This window comes from Balaenoptera physalus (genome assembly GCF_965194825.1).
Source record: "Balaenoptera physalus genome assembly, chromosome: X".
Classification (NCBI taxonomy): domain Eukaryota; kingdom Metazoa; phylum Chordata; class Mammalia; order Artiodactyla; family Balaenopteridae; genus Balaenoptera; species Balaenoptera physalus.
The window spans coordinates 49,189,118-49,204,161 of record NC_138903.1 but is presented as its reverse complement, the minus strand read 5'-3'; the positions used below and the strand labels follow the sequence as shown (position 1 = coordinate 49,204,161).

Sequence of the window (15,044 nt, the reverse complement as noted above, 5' to 3'; positions counted from 1 at the left end):
GAATGAAGCAATGGTTGTTACCAGGACCCCAAAGCAGAATGTTTCGTGCAGGAGGGGGAGGCTGCTTACCCGCAACTGCTGCAAATGCTTGTCCTGCAAGTACTGGAATTCCAGGTGCCCAAGACCCTGACCGACCTGAGCTGAGCAGCCTGGAGGGGCTGGTGCCTCTTTGGGGAATTCATCACCGGATTCTCAGCCTCATGATTCCCAGCAGACACATCTGGTGGTCTCTGGTCATCCTGAGGCCTTTGTCCCTATGACATAGACCAATTTGTGCAACTATAAGCCTTACCTGGGGCCTAGATAAGTATCTTTTCTCTAAGGAGCCCTGGCTGAGGGGGCCTGACACCAGTCTTCAGCATGACTTCTGACCCAGCCACACAGTTCCTGACAAAGGTCTGTGATCCAAAGCCTGAGCAATAAAAAGAGATTTCCAAACACCTTTAATGCATAAACTTGAGTCTAAACTGACCAGATGTCAGGGATTTATCTTCTTCCATAAGAAAAAAAACAAAACAAAAAACAACTCCCTACATTCCCTCATTCCCTGTATTTTCTGTCATCCTTTGAGTGCCTCTTCACCTATATTTCTGAATCAAAGACAGTCATCAGGTGACTTGGGGGAAAGAGCAAACATCAGCCAGTTTTCCCTGGCTTTCAGCTCATTGAAAACACTCCAAAGTTGATACAACCTAAGAATTTCTGCTCCCATGGGCCATCTTTTGTCCTTTACAAAAGGTTATTGTCAAGGCTAGGGGACACCAGGGTTTGTAAGTCTATGGGCAACACACAACTTCAGTGCTCTGTAAACTCTTCCATTGGGAAGGGAAAAAAATGAATTTCCAAGATTTTGTAGGAATTTGCCGTAATATTGGTTTCAGAACTCAATAAAGAGACCTTAATTGGATTAAGTGTATGTTTATATTTTAATCACCCATTAATTAAGAAAAAGTAGAAAAGTACATTTTTTTTTGGCCACACTGTGAGGCTTGCAGGATCTTAGTTCCCCAACCAGGGATGGAACCCATGCCCCCTGCAGTGGAAGCGTGGAGTCCTAACCGCTGTACCACCAGGGAATTCCCAAAAAGTAGATTTTTTTTGTTTTTTGTGTTTTTAAATTTTTTATTGAAGTGAAAAAAAATAGATTTCCAAAAAACCTCCTGGAAATCAGGCAGCTAATATGAAACATTCAATGGAAGGCTTGAAAAAACAAGTTGAGCAAATCTTCCAGAAAGTTGCATAAACAGACAAAAGGAGTGAAACAATTTTTTTAAGTCTTAATAAAGGTGATCTAGAATTAGATTTTAAAACTTTCCAGATACTTAGATACTGAGAACAGAGGAAAAGGCAGAGAAAAGTATCAAAGAAATAATGCAAGAATGTGCCTTAGAAATGAAGGCCATGTGTATCCAACACAAATGAATAACGACTTAGACAAAGGGATATTACTGTAAAATTTCAGAATACCAAGTAAAAATAAAAATAAATAGTAGATCCAAAAAAAAAGAGAAGGCAACCCAGGGACTTCCCTGGTGGCACAGTGGTTAAGAATCCGCCTGCCAAGGCAGGGGACATGGGTTCGATCCCTGGTTCAGGAAGATCCCACATGCTGCAGAGCAACTAAGCCCGTGTGCCCACAACTACTGAGCCTGCGCTCTAGAGCCCATGTGCCACAACTACTGAAGCCCATGTGCCCTGGAGCCCGTGTACCGCAACTACTGAGCCCGCGTGCTACAACTACTGAAGCCCACTCACCTAGAGCCCATGCTCCGCAGCAAGAGAAGCCACCGCAATGAGAAGCCCACGCACTGCAACGAAGAGTAGCCCCCGCTCACCGCAACTAGAGAAAGCCTGCACACAGCAAGGAAGACCAATGCAGCCAAAAAAAAAAGACAACCCAATAAAACATGTACAAGAAATGTGAACAGACAAGAATAAATGTGGATGAAAAATTAGCACATGAAAATAGGCTCAACATGTTGAAATGCAAATTCAAACCACAAGGAGATGCCACGCACTCCTTTTAGAATGGCTAAAATTAAAAAGACTGACCATCCCAAGAGTTAATGAGGATGTGAAGCAACCCTCATACACCGCTGGTGAGAATGCAAAATTTTACAGCCAGTTTGAAAAATATTTTGGTGGTTTGGCACTAAAGCTGTAAAAATAAATAAATAAATAAACTCCAGATGAATTAAAGAGAAAGAATTCATGGGACAAGCAGAGCAAAGAAACATATGTATGGTGAATGTGAATTAAGACAGAAGACCATATTAAAAGCAAATAGATGGTTATAATGAGAAGCACATAGGGGTTCTAAGAGTCCTGGGTTGAAAACTAGCTGCACTGGGGGCTAGTGATTTGACCTTGAACAAGGTACTTATCTTCTCTTATCTTCCATTACTTGACCTATAAAATGAGGGTAACAGAGCAGTGAGGATTTTTTTTTTAAAAAGGGTAGTAACAGAGAGATTGAAATGTACTTATAGTGAAGCAGTACCTAGAGCACTCACATCACCCCCTGGGAGAAGCCATTCCTGACCACCTGGGTTACAGGGCTCTCCTCTGTATTCTGAGCACCCCCTGGCTCTCCCCTGCCATGGCTCTCATCATACTTGTTCTATCAATCATTATCTTCTGGATGGTTCTCTACTCATTAACTCTGAGCTCTTTGAGAACTTATATCCTGCCTGAATCAATCACTCCTATGTCCTCAGAGCCTGCCTAGCCCAGAGCAAGGAGTTTGATTCCCAGCAGGGGCTCAGACAAGACTCTTTTGTCTTTGGTTTTGGGTTTGGTTTGGTTCGGTTTGGCTTGGTTGATTGGGGGGTTTTGTCTGAGTGATGATGACACTAGATAATCAAGTTTAGAGGATGATGAAGTTCAGGACACGCTACCCCAAAATATGGCACCTTGACATGTTGAATATTTCCAGCTGAAGGAATTTAAGAAGCAGCAGGTACAGGCAGGATTTTCTGACCTTTCTCTGAAATAGGTCATAAGACCCTCATGTGAGAGGTGCCCTCCCTCTACCCAGAGGAAAGGAGCATCCTTATCTCCAAAGACACAGGGACACTGACAAGAATCTGAACAGACAGGCCTTGATGTTTCCCCTAGTTTATTACACTCGGCTCACATTCTTTTTTATCTTATCACATTTTTCCAGGACTTCCCACTCTTCATCAAATCTAGCATAAAACGCTCAGGTTTAACCACTTCTTCGGGTCTTGTAAAACTTATATTAAACAAATTAATATGCTTTTCTCTTGTTATCTGTCTTTTGTTACAGCAGCCCCAGCCAAGAACTTCGAAGGGTAGAGAAAAAAGATATTTTTCCTCCCTACACCATTATTAAACCAGCATTTGGTTATTGGAAATAATACATTATAAACAAGAGATCATAGGAAATATCTCTTTGCAAACTTCTGTTCTCTTAGAGGGGGATGTGCACGAAAGGGTTACCTCAGTGGGCCTGGGTTGCTCAAATCCTGCACATACCAAAGAAAAGTCTGCCTCCGGGATTGGCCCTTGGATGGCTCCTGAAAGATAACTTCTGAGCCCTTCGAATATTTTGCCTGATAAGAGTTTCTGCATGTTTGAGACCTTGGGCCATGCTGTACCAGCAGGATCAAATAAGCTTATCCTAACAATGTGATTTATGATGAATGTCTGGTTTTGCTCTGGGGAGATATGGTCTGAGTAACTGAGATCAGTCACATGAACTCTGCATGCTTATGTGACTGACTCCCCAAAAAAAACAAGGACACCAAGGTTCAGATGACCGTCCCTGGTTGACAACATTTCACATGTATTGTCCCACACCATTGCTAGGAGAATATACAAGCATGTCCCCATGCAACTCTACTGGGAAGGGACCCCTGGGAAAGGAATCTTGCACCTGGTTTCTCCTGGCCTCCATCCCATACACCTTTTCCCTTTGCTGATTCTAATCTGTATCCTTTCACTGTAATAAACCAAACCAGGAGTATAACAGCTTCTGAGTCCTGTGAGTCCTTCTAGCAGATCATCAAGCCTGAGGGTGATCTTGGGAATCTCTGGCACAGGGAGCTTGTGCCCTTTACCCCACACTCTTGCCAGAATCAACTAGTACCAGTGTATTGCCCACTTTTATATTTATAATGAAACTTGGTCACTGCTACTTTCTCATATCAGCCCCCAGGGGCTGCATTGGCTAATTCGCTAAAGCCTTCCCATACACAAAGGGGCTAAGGAAGAGACTAGGCTCTCAGTAAATACTTCTTGAATAAACACAACACTGCCAATCTGGTTATTTTAGTTTTAAGTGTAAGGCATAGATGTCACTCAGCCTTATATCAACAGAATCAAGTATGTGAACCCAGGGATCAGTGGGTGTGGGAAGTCCAGTTGGCCTCTTTCACCCTCACGAGTCTCCTCTCCTTGTTTTCCTCCTGCTTTGCGGCCACCCCACTCATCACTTTTCTTCTAGGTTCCTTCCCTGTGTTCCTCCTTTGCACTTCAACTGCTCTTCTGTTTATGTGTCTTCTCTGCCCCACCAGTGTAATATCCCCCATGGCAAACACCATATGTATCCATATGCTACCTCACTTATTTCACCACAGCAATCATTTAGTGTAAATATTTTAATTCCTATTTTAGAAATGAAGAAACAGACCCAAAGGATATAGATACCTTTCCCACCATCACACAGTGCGTGTCAGAGGCAGGATCGAAACCAATGGCTATTTCATGCCATGGCCTGTACGCAGACAGAGTAGGTAGGACCCAAGTCGTTTGGCCTCAGCCAGTTGCCCTGCTCCCTTTCCCTCTTCTACTTACATTCTAATCCTTTCATCCAACTCTACAGCCTAGGGACTTCTCACATATTTTGTAGCAAATTGGGATACCCTACGTTTAGTCTTTTTATTTGAACCATAGATTTTCAGTCCTTTTGGGTCAGGAAGTATCTTTAAACCTGTATTAAGAGGGAGAAATAATTGCATTTATTATTCCTTAAGCAGGATGGATTCTGAGCAGGGTCTTTTCTTCAGAACTGTTTTTTTGGGGTGTTTTAAGATAAAAATGCGAGCTCAGAGATGTAACTTGCTCTCGTATATATTAATAGGGGTATAAGGCTGGAATCAGGCAGTTGGGGGCTTCTGAGTGTGATCTGTGACTGTCAAGCCAGTGGAGGATTTTGCAGAGGAAATAAGAGATTTGTGGCTGCTCCCTCCCCACCTCTGAATAACTTGGAAGGATAGGTGTGTTTGCAGGGGATATTGTGGCATTTTGCCATGAGGCTTGTGGCGTAAGTTTTTTTCTCTGTCTCTCCACAAACTGTCCCCAAAAGGTTTAGTGTTCTAGTTATATTTTTCTGTAGCACTATAAGATAAGCATGTTATTATTTTTAAATGTTTGTTTTTAATATCAATGATTTCGTCTGGAATACCATCTGGGGCAACGCTTCATCTGCAGTATGTGGTCTGTGTTTCACATATTGGGAAACCCTTCCTTCAAGAGAAGAACAAAGCCTTTTAAGTCAAACAATTTTATATATTTTTTAAATTTATATTAAATCTGTTAAAAACATCAGATTATAACTGAAGTCATTATATACACCATCAGTTCTGTACTCAACACTTCAGGAGCTTCTACTCTGAGAAAAGAGCAAGGGTTTTGAACTCAGAACTCGAACCCCCAATCTGCTTTTTACTGGAGTCAGAGATTCTCAATTTTGTGAAAACTCTGACTTCCTTTGTGAGGATCTGATGAGGTCATACATGTACAGAATCTAGCACACAAAAATGGCTAACAGTACATACTCTGTAAATGTGAGTTTTTATAGTAAATCCTATCATTATTAGATAAAAGAACTCAATAAATGAAGCTACGGTCATAATTTTACATAGCTCCAGGGTTGGTCAGCCATTCGTGACCATACAGGACAGATCAAAATCATCTAGGCCAGTTAACAGAGCCGTGACTTTTAACTTTCTGTGTAGAGGAGATTGGTATCAGCATAGAAACAGGAGCAGGTAGCTTTCAGAGTGACAGCATCATTAGAGGTATCTTGCAGGGAAGATGGGCACCTCACAAAGTTTGAAGGGATGGCAACCTGGAGCTGCCCCTTCTGTCTCTACCTTTTAAGTAAAGTCCTATCTTCAAAGAGAAAGGCAATTCAGAAACAGCTGATCACAGGAGAGCCTGGCCCTACATTACTCACAGCCTTGAAGCTCTAGAGAATAGAAGAAGAGGTTTTACATCCCAGCTCATTGTATGAAGCTAGCATAACCTTGATACCAAAGTCAAAGAAAGAGCGTACATGAAATAAAAGTATAGGCTAGTGTCACTCATGAGGACACACACAATCCTAAACAAATTATTAGCACATAGATTACTCATGACCAAACTGTGTTTATTTTAGGAATATAAAGTTGGCTTAAACATAGAAACTTATCCATTTAATTCAACCCATTAACATATTAATAGAGGGGAAAATCTTATGATCATCTCAATAAGTGCACTTTAAGTGTTTGGTGAAATTCAACATGTAATCAAGATGAATAGTCTAAGCAAACTAATAACAGAATAGAATGATAAAGTATATCTACCAAAAGAAAAGCACAGTAAACACCATGGTGAAATATTGAAAATTTTCCATTTCTCATCAGGGAAAAACAAGGATGTCCACTATCACCAGTTCTGTTCAACATTATTTTCCTGGGTGGGTCTATCTAATGCTTTAAAATGAGAAAAGGAAATAAAAGCTATAATGTTTAAAATGGCAGGAACAAAACTTATTAGTATTCAAAGATGATATGATTATGTATGTTGAACACTGAAAAGGATCTAAAGATAAACTTTAGGACTTAATAAGCATATTTTAGCAAGGTTGCTGGGTAGAAAAAAGAATACACAAAAATTAGGTCTCTATATACCAGATTAAACAAAATATAAAATTTCCAAAAAAAGGTACAATTTTCAATAGCATCAAATACCTAGGAATAAATTGAACAAAAGACACACAAGACTTCTTTGGACAAAACTGCAAAACTTTACTGAGCGAATTTGAACAAGTCATGTTTCCAACACAAGAGCAGCCTGCATGGTTACAGTTTGTCTTCATTTAAACCTGTGGTTGCCCTTCACCTGTAAGATAACATAACATTTGGGAATATTAGTTAGAACTTTATTCAGATGACGCTAAAGGGATACAGAGGACACTACGGTCTTAGTTTTATAAAATGGACTAAACCCAGAACCCTAAGGGTGACCCTTGGCTTATATACAGTTAAACCTCTGTAGAGACTTTGAAGGTAGACTTTCAGGCACATTAACAATATTTGTAAACACACCACTCTTTCTGGTGGTACAGAGAAACAAAGAGACTGTTCAAGTTCAGAACTGATTAAACCCAATGCTTCCATTCAGAGGTAGTTTTGGATAGAAAGCAACATTTTTTTATACTTTTAGTAAAAATCCAACCAAACAACAAATAAAAAACCTAAGAAACAAAAGAAACTTTTTAAAAGTTCATTTAAATGTTTTGACTTGAAAAAAATATTCTTAATATAGGATATCTAAAACAGTAATGTCACACTTAGAATTACTTAAATGGAAAACAGAAAGGCTAGTATTGCATTTGTTTTGGCTCTACTGTGGAAAAGTACAAAACTTTCTTTGAGCCAGTTTAGCCCTTACATAGTAGTAGGTGAACCATTTGTCCCTGTTTTCATCCATACTCCTGCTATAATTATGAGTAGTGACTCTCTACACACCTAAAAGCATTCCAGTTTGTATAATAAATTATATGGTTACACTAGTTTTAAGCCATTACCATCAAAAGTAACATCACATTGTGAAGGAAAACAGTACCATGTCTCACAGTCTGGAAGAAAAAAAAGGACAGAAGCGGGGTGGAGAGAAAGGAAAAAAACCTGGAGAGCCAAATATCTAGATAGACAGGTAGATAATATAGTCAATATCTGTTAGTGTCTTTTTTTTTTCACTGTATATTTATTTATTTATTAACATTTGTATTGACTTGCTTTACAATGTTGTGTTAGTTTCTGCTTTATAACAAAGTGAATCAGTTATACATATACATATATCCCCATATCTCTTCCCTCTTGCGTCTCCCTCCCTCCCACGCTCCCTATCCCACCCTTCTAGCTGGTCACAAAGCACCGAGCTGATCTCCCTGTGCTATGCGGCTGCTTCCCACTAGCTATCTATTTTGCGTTTGGTAGTGTATATATGTCCATATATACACTACCACTCTCTCACTTTGTCCCAGCTTACCCGTCCCCCTCCCCGTATGCTCAAGTCCATTCCATTCTCTAGTAGGTCTGCGTTTTTATTCCCATCTTGCCCCTGGGTCTTCATGGCCTTTTTTTTTCTTCTTCTTAGATTCCATATATATGGGTTAGCATACAGTATTTGTTTTTCTCTTTCTGACTTACTTCACTCTGTATGACAGACTCTAGGTCCATCCACCTCACTACAAATAACTCAATTTCGTTTCTTTTTATGGCTGAGTAATATTCCATTGTATTGTGTATACTTAGCCTTTTGTCTGTTTTCTGCAAGATTATTTAAACTAGTGGATCTTCCACTCACAAATATTTTCTATAAGAGCAATCTCATTGATTTATTAGTTGTATTATTTTTCCTTTTCCTAATGATTCATACCTGTCTTTTATTATGAATCCCCTTCCTTTTCCCTTAGATTTATTTTGTTGCCTTTTTATTATTTTTTTATATTGGATACTCATGTACTTTTATTATTTTTTTAAATAGCATATATATTTAAGGCTATGATCTTCCTATGAGTATATTTTAGCCATGTTCAATAGGTTCCTGAAAGTAGCCTGAAAACTATCTTTTAACGTAAAGAGTCTGGAATGGGCCAGGAATGTAAAGTGAAAATATTTAGAACACTAATGCAGGGTAATTCCTTCTCTAAACATCAAGTGCTTCCTTTAAATTCAGAAGCTGTGTGATTAATGGTCAGTAATTTGGAAAACACACATGTAAAACACACTTAAACTGATTACTCAGGAAGTACTTCAGTTATGGTCTTTGAAATTCAGTCTTAGCAATTTGATGCCTCAAGGTGCAAAATCTTCATGCATTTGACATGGTTAGAGGTGATTGTATCATGCTGTCCACATGTTATTAGGAACAGTAGCTCACTAAGACTGACTGTGGGGACAGGGAGCGTGCTCAGCACAGGTATCTTACTAACAGTCACCTTGAGCATCACTGACTACATGCACTCTCTACTTGATCAGCCACAGAGACCAGAAACGAGACTGTCTCTTGATATTTTATTATTCAGTCATCTGAGGCTTCATTCGAGGAAGGATTTAAAATGCAATTGTTCACATTTTTGTCAATTATACACCAATGAAGCTGGAAGAAAAAATAAAATGGAATTGTTCTTTAAGAGCCAGAGAATTCAGAATTCAACAGAATCTGAGGACAGGCATTCAGAACTCCAACAGAAAAACAAATATCAAGCAAAGTGTTAGTTCATTTTCTTAGTAGTGATGAAACCTCAATTCAAATGTAATTTGACTCAGGTCAGGATTTGACGATTTATGATAAACAAAATCACATAAAGCAGCTTATCTTTGTATTCTATGCAACAGAACCAGAGTAAGTAAAAATGAGAATTGAAAATAATTTTTAAATATCTGATTTGAAGTCACTATTTTTATAAGAGCAAAGATGGGTTTAGAAGTTAAGGGATTTGCCCGGAGTCACACAAATTATGTTAGAGCTGGTACTAGAACCTACTTCAGCGCTTCAGCATATTTCATACAAACTGATGTGTGTTACAAATGCATTACACATTTGTTAAATGCAGATCTCTATAAAAGCATCTGACAATTATTAACTGTTGGTTAAAGGGCTTATACTTAAAAGTAAGAAAATGCTTTCATTCTATAATTCAATATGGCTTTGACCCAATTTGTTTCTATACCTGATAGTTAAGGTCTGAACTACATTTCAAATCATCTTTATATGTGAACTCTGTTATTAAAGCAACAGTAATGTTATCTTTATATTATTAAAAATATAATATTGTGGAAAACTGACACCCTATAATTTGCATGCTTAATAGATAACATACCTGCTTCCGGCTCTTCAATGGGCTCTGGATTTGGCAGTCTCTTCCCCTTGACATCAGAACCACCTCCACACCCACACCCAGTCTTTGGCTGAGCCAGTTCCTGTTGATTAGCTTCCAGGGCAAGCCCTTGCAAATAAAAAGTTTATCAATTTAGGAAGTAAAACTTGAGATATGAATAAGGGAATGATAATATTCACTCCTTCAGTGTTGTGAAGTAAAAGCCTTAGGCTAGTGTGGTAATAAATGTGATGCATGAGAATCACAAGAGCATTATTTCAGGAGTCTGTTACCAGAAACTAGGAAAACAGGGTTTTATTACCCTCTTCCTTTCCCAAGACTGCCCTCAGACAAATTAGGCGCTCCCTTTGTACTTATCCATATTGTACTTGTGACTGTACTTATCAGTGATTTGTTTGGGTCTCTCCGACTAGATTGTGAGCTCAAGGTTGAAACCATGTCTCTTATTAGTACTTAGCATATTACATGGCATGAGCAGACAACAATAAATGTTGAGTGGGGAAAAAGTCTTAAAAAATACCTCAAACTGATTAACATTTTGCAAACCAACTGGTATGTCCTCTTCAAAAACGTCAGTGTCATGAATGCCAGAAAACTAAACAGACTTGACAACTAAATGCAATGCATGATCCTGGACTGAACTCTGGATCAAAAAAAATTCTATAAAGGAAATTATCGGGACAACTGGGGAAATTTGAATATACACTGTGTATTTAACGATTGCATAGTCTCATTGTCAAATTTCCTGATTTTGATAATTGTACAGTGATTAGCCAAGAGAATGACTTTTTCTTTGTTCTCAGGCTACATATACACTAATGTACTTAGGGTAAAGGATCATAATAGTTGAACCTTTATCTAAATGACTCAGTAGTAATAATAGCAAACATATCAGTAAGTGTGTATGTGTGTGTGTGTATATATATAGGGGGGAAGGGAAGAGGATATGAAACCAATGTGGTAAGAACTATTAACAATCGGTGAATCTAGGTGAAAAGTATATGAGTTAATTGTACTATTCTTCCAAATTTTCTGTAAATTTTATGTTTTTAGAAATATAAAGTAAAAATTAAAGAGAATACATGACAACTACATTGTACTTCAGGAAGACAAGAGTTATCTTATTTTTAACTGTGGTTTAAAAACACGTAACAAAAAAAAAAAAAAAAAAACACCTAACAGTGAATTCCCTGGTGGTCCAGTAGTTAGGACTCTGTGCTTTCACTGCCGAGAGCCCAGGTTCAATCCCTGGTCAGAGAACTAAGATCCCACAAGCCACACGGCCAAAAAACAAAATTTTTTTTGTTTAAAAACACGTTAACATAAAACTTACCATCTTAACCATTTTTAAGTGTACAGCTCAGTAAGGGGTTATTTTTGCATCATTAGCAGAAACTAGGAATGGACTTTACATATTTGTTTTCCTGTATTATGAAACCTTTATTTTAAATGGTCTAAGAATAAACCATAATAAATGTATAATTTCTGTATTTTGCTATAGTGTACTAAAAGCAGTGAGCATCAGCTATTTACAAAGCCTGAAGTCTATACCATGTATAGGATTTCAATTACAATTAAAATGTAATCTTCTGAAGGGTTAGCTCAGTGGATTTGCAGGCCCATGACAAATCTTATAGTGTGACACCCACCCTCTACTGGGGTAGCCAGAAACTTACTTTGTTAAAATAAACAAAAGTTATATTTAGGTCCAAAGGTCCTATATGTAACTTTCCATAAATAAATCCCATGTAAAACAAAGTAAAATTATTTTACTTTTAAATAAAAAAAATAACCAAAATAACAGTAAAATTATTTATGAATAACAGTCAAATATACAATGAGAATAAAGGAAATGGGGTAGAAAGAAATGAAAGGGCATTGTTGCCAGTCATATTCTACAAACCTTTAATAGTGGCCTGAGTTATGTAAATGTTTTGCTTCAAAATACTATATATATCCAGGAGAAATAATGTCTGTCTCATGTTAATCTTAGAATAATTAATCTTTTGATTTTCCTAACCATAGAAGGATTTAACCACCTTTTGAAAACCACTTTAAAAAAATCATACTAAACCAGCTACCTGTATGCCAGTATCCTGAACTACCCAGCTTTCATCAAACTTACCATGTAAAAATATCAATTACAGAAACAATGGCCATCATGCATGACTCATTTCTGGAGCCTCTATCCTACTACATTGAACTGGGGCAATACTGAGCTACATTACAGTACAGACATTTGAGTTTTGAGCAAAATCATTCACCTTTTTTACAGCAACATTCATGGTAGGAAGACACAAACTTTGGAGTGAAATACAGATTTTGTATTCAAAAGCCAAGTGCTCTTTGATAAACCCAATCCTTTAGCCTCAATTTTCTCATTCATAAAATGGGGAAAATTTATTATAGTGAGGGATTGCCCTAAGCTGCAAATTATACTCTCTTCACTTCTCCAGCCAATTTTCAGGCCATGTTTGAGATCCCTTTCTATTGTTTTCTTTCCTTCTCTTACTGGTATATCATAATGCGTGAGACATCCCATACACACACACACATACACACACCCAACAGGCATTCTTCTTCCTTTTCCCTTCACCTTGAACTGAAGATGCTCCTTCATCCTTTTTCTCTTGACCAGGTGTAATGTCCTGAGTTTCAGTTAGTGGCTTCTCTCGTTGAGGCTGCTTATCACGGGGCTGCTGGAACTATGGGTGTGTGTGTGCAAATGAAAAGTTTTGTTACTAACACACGTCAACAATATAAATATACAAAATACAAAGATACATTTGATCATAAATAAATCTAAAGACATTTTTCCAATACTATTCAGTACACTTATTTATTTTTTTTTTTTTGGAGCAGAGAAAGTTGTATTGCAAGGCCATGCAAGGAGACAAGGTGGCTCATGCCCTAAAAAGCCTCGAGTTCCCAGCATACTTATTCTTAATAAAGTTACTCTACCCACAGAGAGACTACTCCAAGAAAACAGTTACCCACAAGGACTTTGGAAGCTATTTTAATCTATGTCGGGATGGCTGTGTGCAATCTGTTAATAAGCATGAGAAGGAAGTCATCAGTCAAATTCCCCAGGAACATAACAGCATTCATCCAGGCAACACCAGAATGTAATCCTCCTGGCTCAATGTTCCTTATCACATGGAAGACCTTCATCACTGTATCTATATTAGTTCAACAACATTTTCACAAAAATTAATTTCTACTAATAAAAAACATCAAATGTTAAAACACTTACAACCACAGGCGCAACTGCCCTGGGAAAGCCTTGATCATAACCTCTTTCTTTAGGTCTGTATGTTGACTTTATTCTCCGACTCATATTTCCCACTGAAAACAGAATATTGTCATTTGGAAAATGCACTTAAGAGGATAATTATATTTGAACACTTCTGTGGCCAAATGATGATGTATACTATTTTTGTAATATTGAACACATTTTCAAAATAAGTCTCAAGGTAATTTAATTGTGTGTGCTTTCCAATCACACCAAATCTGGCAACTTGCAAAAGCAATTGTTTATGTCATGGCCAAGCTGACAGAAAAATCACCTTAAAACACATGGTAAAAGACAAGAACACATTTTTGATGAGTTTTGGATTCACAACTTGATTCACCATTATGGAGACATTTAGTGAAATACTACTGGAAATTTAAAACTTGAGTGACTATTGCTTTCGTCACGCTCTCGTTTGCCAAGCCCTTCCCCCCACCCCAATAAAATTTTATTGGAACACAAAGCCACACTCACTCGTTCACATATTGTCTACAGCTATTTTTGCACTTGCAGAGTTGAGCGGCTGCAGTAAGGACTCTTATGAGGCACTCTCCTTCCTTGGCACCCTGTTCGGGGCACTACAAATCTCGGGATGCAGTTACAACCCCACAGCGGTCCTAGGTTTTCCAGGCCTTTCCTTTACCTCCCGCCCCGCCCCGATGTCCCGGGCCCCATTGCCGACTCCGGATTCTGTGCTCTGTCTGCAGTTCCAGGGCCTCCAGGACCCAGATACCGCAAATAACGCCGCCATGACTCGCTCTACCTTCATCTGACCCCCCTGACCTCCACCGCCCACCGCCCTCCCTTTCCTGCCACCAGGACGAGAGCTATGGTGGCCGTGACGCCTGTGGCGAGAAGGACGACGACCTCGAGGGCCTTCCTCCTCAGAGGCCATAAATCGCACCGCCTGACCCGCCCGAAGCCCGCTGGCTCCCCCTCACACGCACGCACGCTTAAACTCCACGCACGACAGACCTGTGGACCTACCTGGTGAGTCTCAGCCAGGCAGAAAGAACGGAGACGCTAAAAAGCGATGTGCGCAACTCCGCACCCCGACCACGTTGCACACGCCGCACAAGGGCCGACGGGAAGGCGTGCAGCCCTGAGCATGCGCACTGCGTCTCGCACGTGCCGCGTGGGCGGGTTTCCCCGCCCCTCCACGGGACCCCCCAGAGAACTCCCGGATCTGTACTCGTTTGCAGTTCCGGTCCCTCCAGGGTTCAGATACCTCAAGTAACGCCCCCAAGCCTCTCGCAACTTTCAACTGCCCCTCTCCCCTTTGTGGCCCACCGTTTTCCGTTTCGCTGCCTGTGAAATGAGTAGAATGCCTGCTAAAACCGAAATGACAATATACTCCATAGGATTTGCATAAGACCAGGTCTCAGAACCTAATATGCAAAATGTCCAGCATATGATTCAAAATTACTCAGAATACTCAAAAAACTAAAAATAGAACTACCATATGACCCAGCAATTCCACTCCTGGGTATATACCCAAAAGAAACAAACACATTAATTGGAAAAGATACATGCACACCAGTGTTCATAGCAGCACTGTGTGCAATTGCCAAGACATGGAAGCAACCGAAGTGTCCCCCAACAGATGAATGGATAAAG

General features: G+C 39.3%; 1 long non-coding RNA gene across 1 annotated transcript; it reads right to left on the bottom strand.

The window, feature by feature from the left end:
• Positions 1-6,378: 6,378 nt before the first annotated feature.
• On the bottom strand, positions 6,379-14,004 carry LOC309652688. Its single transcript, XR_014258888.1, has 4 exons — positions 13,383-14,004; positions 12,732-12,819; positions 10,118-10,243; positions 6,379-7,128 (listed from the first exon to the last, which is right to left on the bottom strand). It is a non-coding gene; the product is annotated as an uncharacterized lncRNA (long non-coding RNA).
• Positions 14,005-15,044: the final 1,040 nt, after the last annotated feature.